Raw genomic sequence first — 6,396 nt, forward strand, 5'->3', positions numbered from 1 at the left:
TGCGTTCCACATAGTCACCAAATTTTGAATAGTTTAGTGAAAGAACGTCATCTATATAGCAGAAAGTAGAGTTAAAGGATATTGCTAACTTCTTATCTTTCTTCCTAAGAAGTTCCTGCATGAAGTCACCTCATACTAATAAAGAAACAAGTCAGCAAGTAGAGGGGCACAGTTTGTTCCCATTGGGATGCCGACAGTCTGTTGAAAAACACGTCCTCCGAACGTAACAAATATGTTGTCAATCAAGAAATCAAGCATCTTGATAATATCGGTTTCAGAGAATTTTTTGTTTGAATCAGAGTGATTCTTTACAAAGTAGGATTTATCCCTCCCTAAGACAAGATACTTGTATCTACGTTGGCCATTCTTGTTTATGAAGCAAAGTAATACCAACTCTTTTAATTTGTCTTTTAGTTTGGAATGTGGAATACTTGTGTAAAGAGTGGAAAAGTCAAATGTTTTAATACTGTTACAAGATGAAAGAGAGTTAGATTGTATGTACTCTAAAAGATCTTTGGAATTTTTAAGTATCTACATCTGATTCACGCCATCTTTAGAATAGGCAGTTTCACAATAACTTTGAAGCCCGTCTTTGATTGCTGATGTTAAATAGATGTTAATAATTTAGAAAGGAGTTTCGTGGAGCACTTGGAAGACCCAGCAATATACCGTTGTTTGTAAGGACACTTATGTAGTTTAGGTGTCCAATACAGTGATGGAAGATCCAGTTCTTCATCTTTGGTTAAAATACCAAAGGAACAAAGAACAGACCTATGATTATCCAGGATTTCCTCTTTGGTAAGTGTCGTGAGGGTATATGTTGAGTTTCCAAGTGAATTGTCTATACCTAATTCGTTTATCAAGCAATTAATGTAATGACTTTCACAGACAAAAACGATGTTATTTGGGGCTTTGTCTGCGGGGACAACAAAATATTTATCATGGAGGTCGGATAGGTGTTTAGCAACATTTGGGTCTTTGAAGATTGACGTAGCATGGGCATTGATGGACCCATTCAGTATCTTAATTCTGATTTGTATTAACGACCTCACTGCCTTACAGTAGGACAACCGGAAGCGCCTGAGTAAGGATTTCGCCGCTCAGTGATACGGTTCACTAGACGACGTTGTCAACACGTAATGGCGGCCATTTTTTGACGTTGGATTTGGCATTCCATGCTGAAAAGTTGCATTAATGACATTCTTGGATGTTTAATCTTTATGCTAAACAACACAAAAGGTAAAGGTTTATTCCAGATATTTCAGTAAATTACTATCAAATAAGTCGGCTCCAAAGAAATGATTTAAACGGCAAAAATAAAATGTAAAATTATATCAAACATGAAAATTGAAATCCAATATATCATCATTTCCTAATAATGATACTGGTATTGAATCAACTATTTACTGGTGAATTACATTCGGATTTCGGTCTAAGGTGTCCGCACTTGTCTCCGGAAATATTATACCCACACAAATTGTCAACATCCGTTTTCAAACTGGTCATGTTCTTCACGATCTCCATGGGAAATATTCATGCAATCACTTCTTGCTCGGATAATAGAACATTGTAAACCTCTAACTGCAAATACGGACCAAAATGAATAAAATTCGAAAGCACGTATGATCACGTTTCATGCCGATTGTAAGTTCTCTAAAAAGGGGGTGGGGGTAATTTCAAGGCCCCAAATATTAGTCTACTGAGGCTACACGAATTCTGCTGAACGTATCGGGTTCAACTCAAAAGTCCATGAACCAAATCATTGGAATGTATTTAAAGACACATACCTTCACTGTTGGCTATTTTATACCTGGTATGAAATTTCATTTGGAAAAACATTTTTGTGTCCCTGATTTCATATACACCAACATGTATATTCATAAAAATTAAATCTTTCATAAACAAAAATTACAAAGGGAAAGCGATCACAGTCACAGATTTCTCTTTCACATATACAAAAAAAAAAAAAAATAGATAGCCATTCTCTAAATTTATATCATAAAACATGTATCCCCCATGACCAGGAATGGCAGGATACATGTATGTTACGTTACAAATTTAATACATGTATGCCTGTACAATTTCTTGATATCCATCAAGGTATATAGTAATCCTATAGGCTATAGTCATATATATATATATATATACAAACTAATTAGAAATGATAATCCATTGACAATACATTGTAGTAATTACTTTAAAAAAATGTACCCCAATTTCATTCATATCATAATATTATCCAATTAATGGTGTTATGACAGTGGTGGTTCATGAATTTAAATTAAAACTAGGTTGTGAGTGCCCCCAAAATGTATAAAATTTCAGCTTGCATTGTACAAAGGACATGTTAGATATTCATGTTCACTATTATAATACATTGTATGTTTTAAATTTGCCTATAACTTTTATGTTTTGAGCAGAATTGCTAGAGGCATAACAATTTCTAATACATAATAAATATATAAAATTGAGAATGGAAATGGATACTATGTCAAAGAACCAGCAACCCAAACAAAGAGCAGACAACAGTCAACGGCCACCAATGGGTCTTCATTGGAGCAAGAAAATATGTTTTTTTTCTTGGTAATTTATTTGGCAAATTTGTATTCATGTGTTGATTATAACAATGCAAAGTTTAGTTTTGCTTTGAATAATTTAGTATATATTCATCTTATTTAGTAATTGTATGTACGTTTGCTTTATATACAGGATGGAGAAAGATGTTGACTATGAATCAAAAATTCAAAACAGAGGACTTTTATATATATATCAACAAAACCACTTGCAGTACATGCACATGTATGATTGATATACATACAGCAGGAAAACAGTAATCAAATAGAGAGTCAACAACGAGTAATGTCGAAAGCAAAATTATTTTGTTAATACAAAACAATATGACTAGAATATATTAAGGGTAAGTAACCAAATGTGTCTGTTCAGGGTAACAACAGTGGGTTATTTACAATGCGCTATGACTTCAATCCCTCAAATATGAAACAAAAACATGATAGACATTATCATGATTATGTATTAACTATTTTGATAAGGAAATAGACTGAATATACAAAATGTATCTTACATTTAACAGTCAGACAAGAAAATTGCCATTGGAATAAATTGGGAATGGAAGTTAAAATTTATAGTTTATATTTATTTATGAAATGCACATTTGTACGCAGACTTTAAGACCAAATGGTATACTTTTAACATGTTTAATAGTTTAAAGATTTTATACTATTATCTATGCTGTATAATTTCAATATAGTTTCATTTGGATGTAAAACCAAATTTCAAGAATGAAGGGTACTGTAATTTAAAATTAATTTATAAAGATAAAAAACAATATAAGGGAATTAACTCTTACTTTATGTGCATCATAATCCATGAGAATGAAGTGGTTTAATAAAATTGACCATTTTCTTCAGATAAGAGAATGACTTAAGCAGACCATATTTTGGTCAAAGATGCAAATAACAATAAAATATAATATATTATAATTATCATCCATCATTACTTTTCAATTGAATCAACAAACTTAATTTAATAACAATTTTTTTTTTATTTTCAGTACACAACACATACTGGAGGATGAAAATTTTGATACCTGGAATCAGCAAAATTTATATGAAATTTGTTATGAGAGATATGTTCATGTACAGAATGGTAACCGAGGTGGTTCAAGTGTTTATTAGCAGACATTTTTGTTGAACTTGTGCAGGATTTGAATAAATGAAACTTAACTCAGTCTAAAGCTGACTATGGGCTCAATGTGTAGTAAAAAGAGGATTTTGAAATATGCAAAGACTCATCAACATTCAAATGTGCATAAGTGACAGTGAAATGTCACTATATTTAGTAAAAAAATCAGATCATTGTCTCAGTTGTTTTCATGAAAAAAAATTTCGAAGGAATATCACTGTTGTATAATTTATAAGATTCCTCATTTTTGTCGAGCCTGCGATTTTGTTGCAGAAAGCTAGACAAAGGGACAGTGAGCTGGCTGATTAGGCGGCGATGTTAGATAATTACTTAAAAGCTCTATATTTTAGAAGGTTGAAAGACCTGGATGCTTCATTCTTGGTATATACATGCCTCATGTTAAGAAGTTTCCGTCAGTCACATGTCCAATGTCCTAGACATCATTTTCATGGTTCAGTGACTTCTTGAAAAAAAGGTTAAGATTTTTTGTAATATTAAATTCTCTCTCATTATAAGTAATAGGATAACTATATTTGGTATGTCATATCTTGCAAGGTCCTCATGCCCGTCGGGCAGTTTTCAATTGACCTCGACCTCATTTCGTGGATCAGTGAACAAGGTTAAGTTTTGGTGGTCAAGTCCATATTTCAAATACTATAAGCAATAGGTCTAGGATATTTAGTGTATGGAAGAACTGTAAGGTGAACATGTCCAACTGGCAGGTGTCATCTGACCTGACCTCATTTTCTTGGTTCAGTGGTTATAGTTAAGTTTTTGTGTTTTGGTCTGTTTTTCTCTTATTCTGTATGCAACAGGTCTACTGTATATGGTGTATTGAATGATTGTAAGATGAACATGTCTAGCTGGCAGGTGTCATCTAACCTTGACCTCATTTTTATGGTTCAGTGGTCAAAGTTAAGTTTTTGAGTTTTGGTCTTTTTTCTAATACTATATGCAATTGGTCAACTATATTTGGTGTATGGAATTATTTTATGATCAGCCTTCAACATTTATTTTAGCAGAACCAATAACGTATAGAAAGCTACATATACAAAAGACCCCTAAATAACATGACACAAGACGACCTGAAAAGGAATATATTCTGTGTCTTTATGCAAAAGTGAAATATATTAAAAAATAAAATCATATGATGCAAATTAATAAATAGTAAATCTAGGAAAAAAATCCTATACATGTAGATCATCAATGTTATGGTTTATGTGGTTTATTAAAAAAAGTTGGCAACAAACTTTTACATACTTCATTCAAATAATTTACAGTAAACAAAATAACAAAAAAAAAATGAACAGGAACCTTTGATTGGATATAAAGGTAAAGTACCTAGAACAGACAAGCAATTGTTTGAAAGACTCATTGTTGAAGGCTGTACGGTGACTTACATTGTATAGTTGTTAATGTTTGTGTCATTTTGGTCTTTTGTGGATAGTTGTCTCATTGGCAACCATACCACATCTTTTTTTTTATTTTTTTTTATATATAAGCACAATTCAAACACACCAGGATTCTCTTCGAATTCCCCCCAAAAAAGCAAATGGCCACCCCCTCCCCCTATGCAAAATATATTACTATATATTTGTAGTACTAACATAGTAATTGTAAATAATCATTGATCTAAGAAACTGCAGATTTGAAATAAGTAAAGTCAAGTAGATATTGAACCCTTAACAGCAAACCAGAAATTGAGAACCATAAGCCCCTAAAAATCACGCATGCCTTTGATAAAATTAAAAGAGCACCCCATCCCAACCCCCTTTTTGACAAAAAAAAAGGAAACACTGAAAACAAAACACATAACGATAATTGTATTAACGAACGAAAGGAAAATTATGAAAGAAATCGATATGACCAAACAGATAAGTTGTTCATTTAAAAAAATTAGCGACCGGTAACCTGGTAAAAAAATGCACGAAATGAATCTTGATCAACTACAAGTACGATGTCAACAAGTCAATCTCATGATGATGATGTAGGCCTCAAACTGTTAGTTTACCAAGTAGGGCCTGTTTCGGTATAACGTTGATATGGATTCAACATATTGCATGACTTTCTTGACATTAAGATAAACAAAATTGATACAAAGAAGAAAAGATTCCGACTTTTAATGACATTTTACGTTGACATTTTCGGCGCCGGAAATTGACAACGTTGATCTATGTATTGACACAACATCGGATGGGGTCGATTCCGGCATATTCTGTTAAAAAAATCAGTAGCACTTAAAATTTGTTGATGTCTTAAAATATATTCATTTTGTTTCAATGATATTTATTTGATAATTAATTTCGAGAGATGAATAGCTATCGTGTACTTCAGAATCAAGGTGAAGGATGACCACGCCCCCATAGTGGGGACATACAAAATAAAGATGACCGTTCTCCATTTCTACTCGATAGAAGTGCCTAATTTTTTCATAACATCTGCATTATGTACCAAAGATTATAAAATGAAAGTATAAAAAAAATCGAGGCGGAGATTTTTTAGAATCATCTAATAATTATAGCAGACCTATAGACGTAATAGAGAAATGGGCGAAAATGGCGTCTTCTTCAATTTCGAAAAAAATCGATAATTTTACAATTTATTGACACATATTGTTATTTTTATAGGGGTTACATACTATAAGGATTCAGCTATTCTTGATAGTTGAATGAATATTTACTTTAAAAACAGAAT

The 6,396-nt window shown here is 32.3% G+C and overlaps 1 long non-coding RNA gene across 2 annotated transcripts; it reads left to right on the forward strand.

The window, feature by feature from the left end:
- Positions 1-1,131: 1,131 nt before the first annotated feature.
- On the forward strand, positions 1,132-3,876 carry LOC134685984 (uncharacterized). Of its 2 annotated transcripts, none has more exons than XR_010101493.1 (3): positions 1,132-1,239; positions 2,710-2,917; positions 3,572-3,876. It is a non-coding gene; the product is annotated as an uncharacterized LOC134685984 (long non-coding RNA). The 2 variants fall into 2 exon arrangements; XR_010101492.1 differs by lacking the exon at positions 1,132-1,239 and adding an exon at positions 1,526-1,644.
- Positions 3,877-6,396: the final 2,520 nt, after the last annotated feature.

Source organism: Mytilus trossulus, chromosome 10 (assembly GCF_036588685.1).
Source record: "Mytilus trossulus isolate FHL-02 chromosome 10, PNRI_Mtr1.1.1.hap1, whole genome shotgun sequence".
Taxonomy (NCBI): domain Eukaryota; kingdom Metazoa; phylum Mollusca; class Bivalvia; order Mytilida; family Mytilidae; genus Mytilus; species Mytilus trossulus.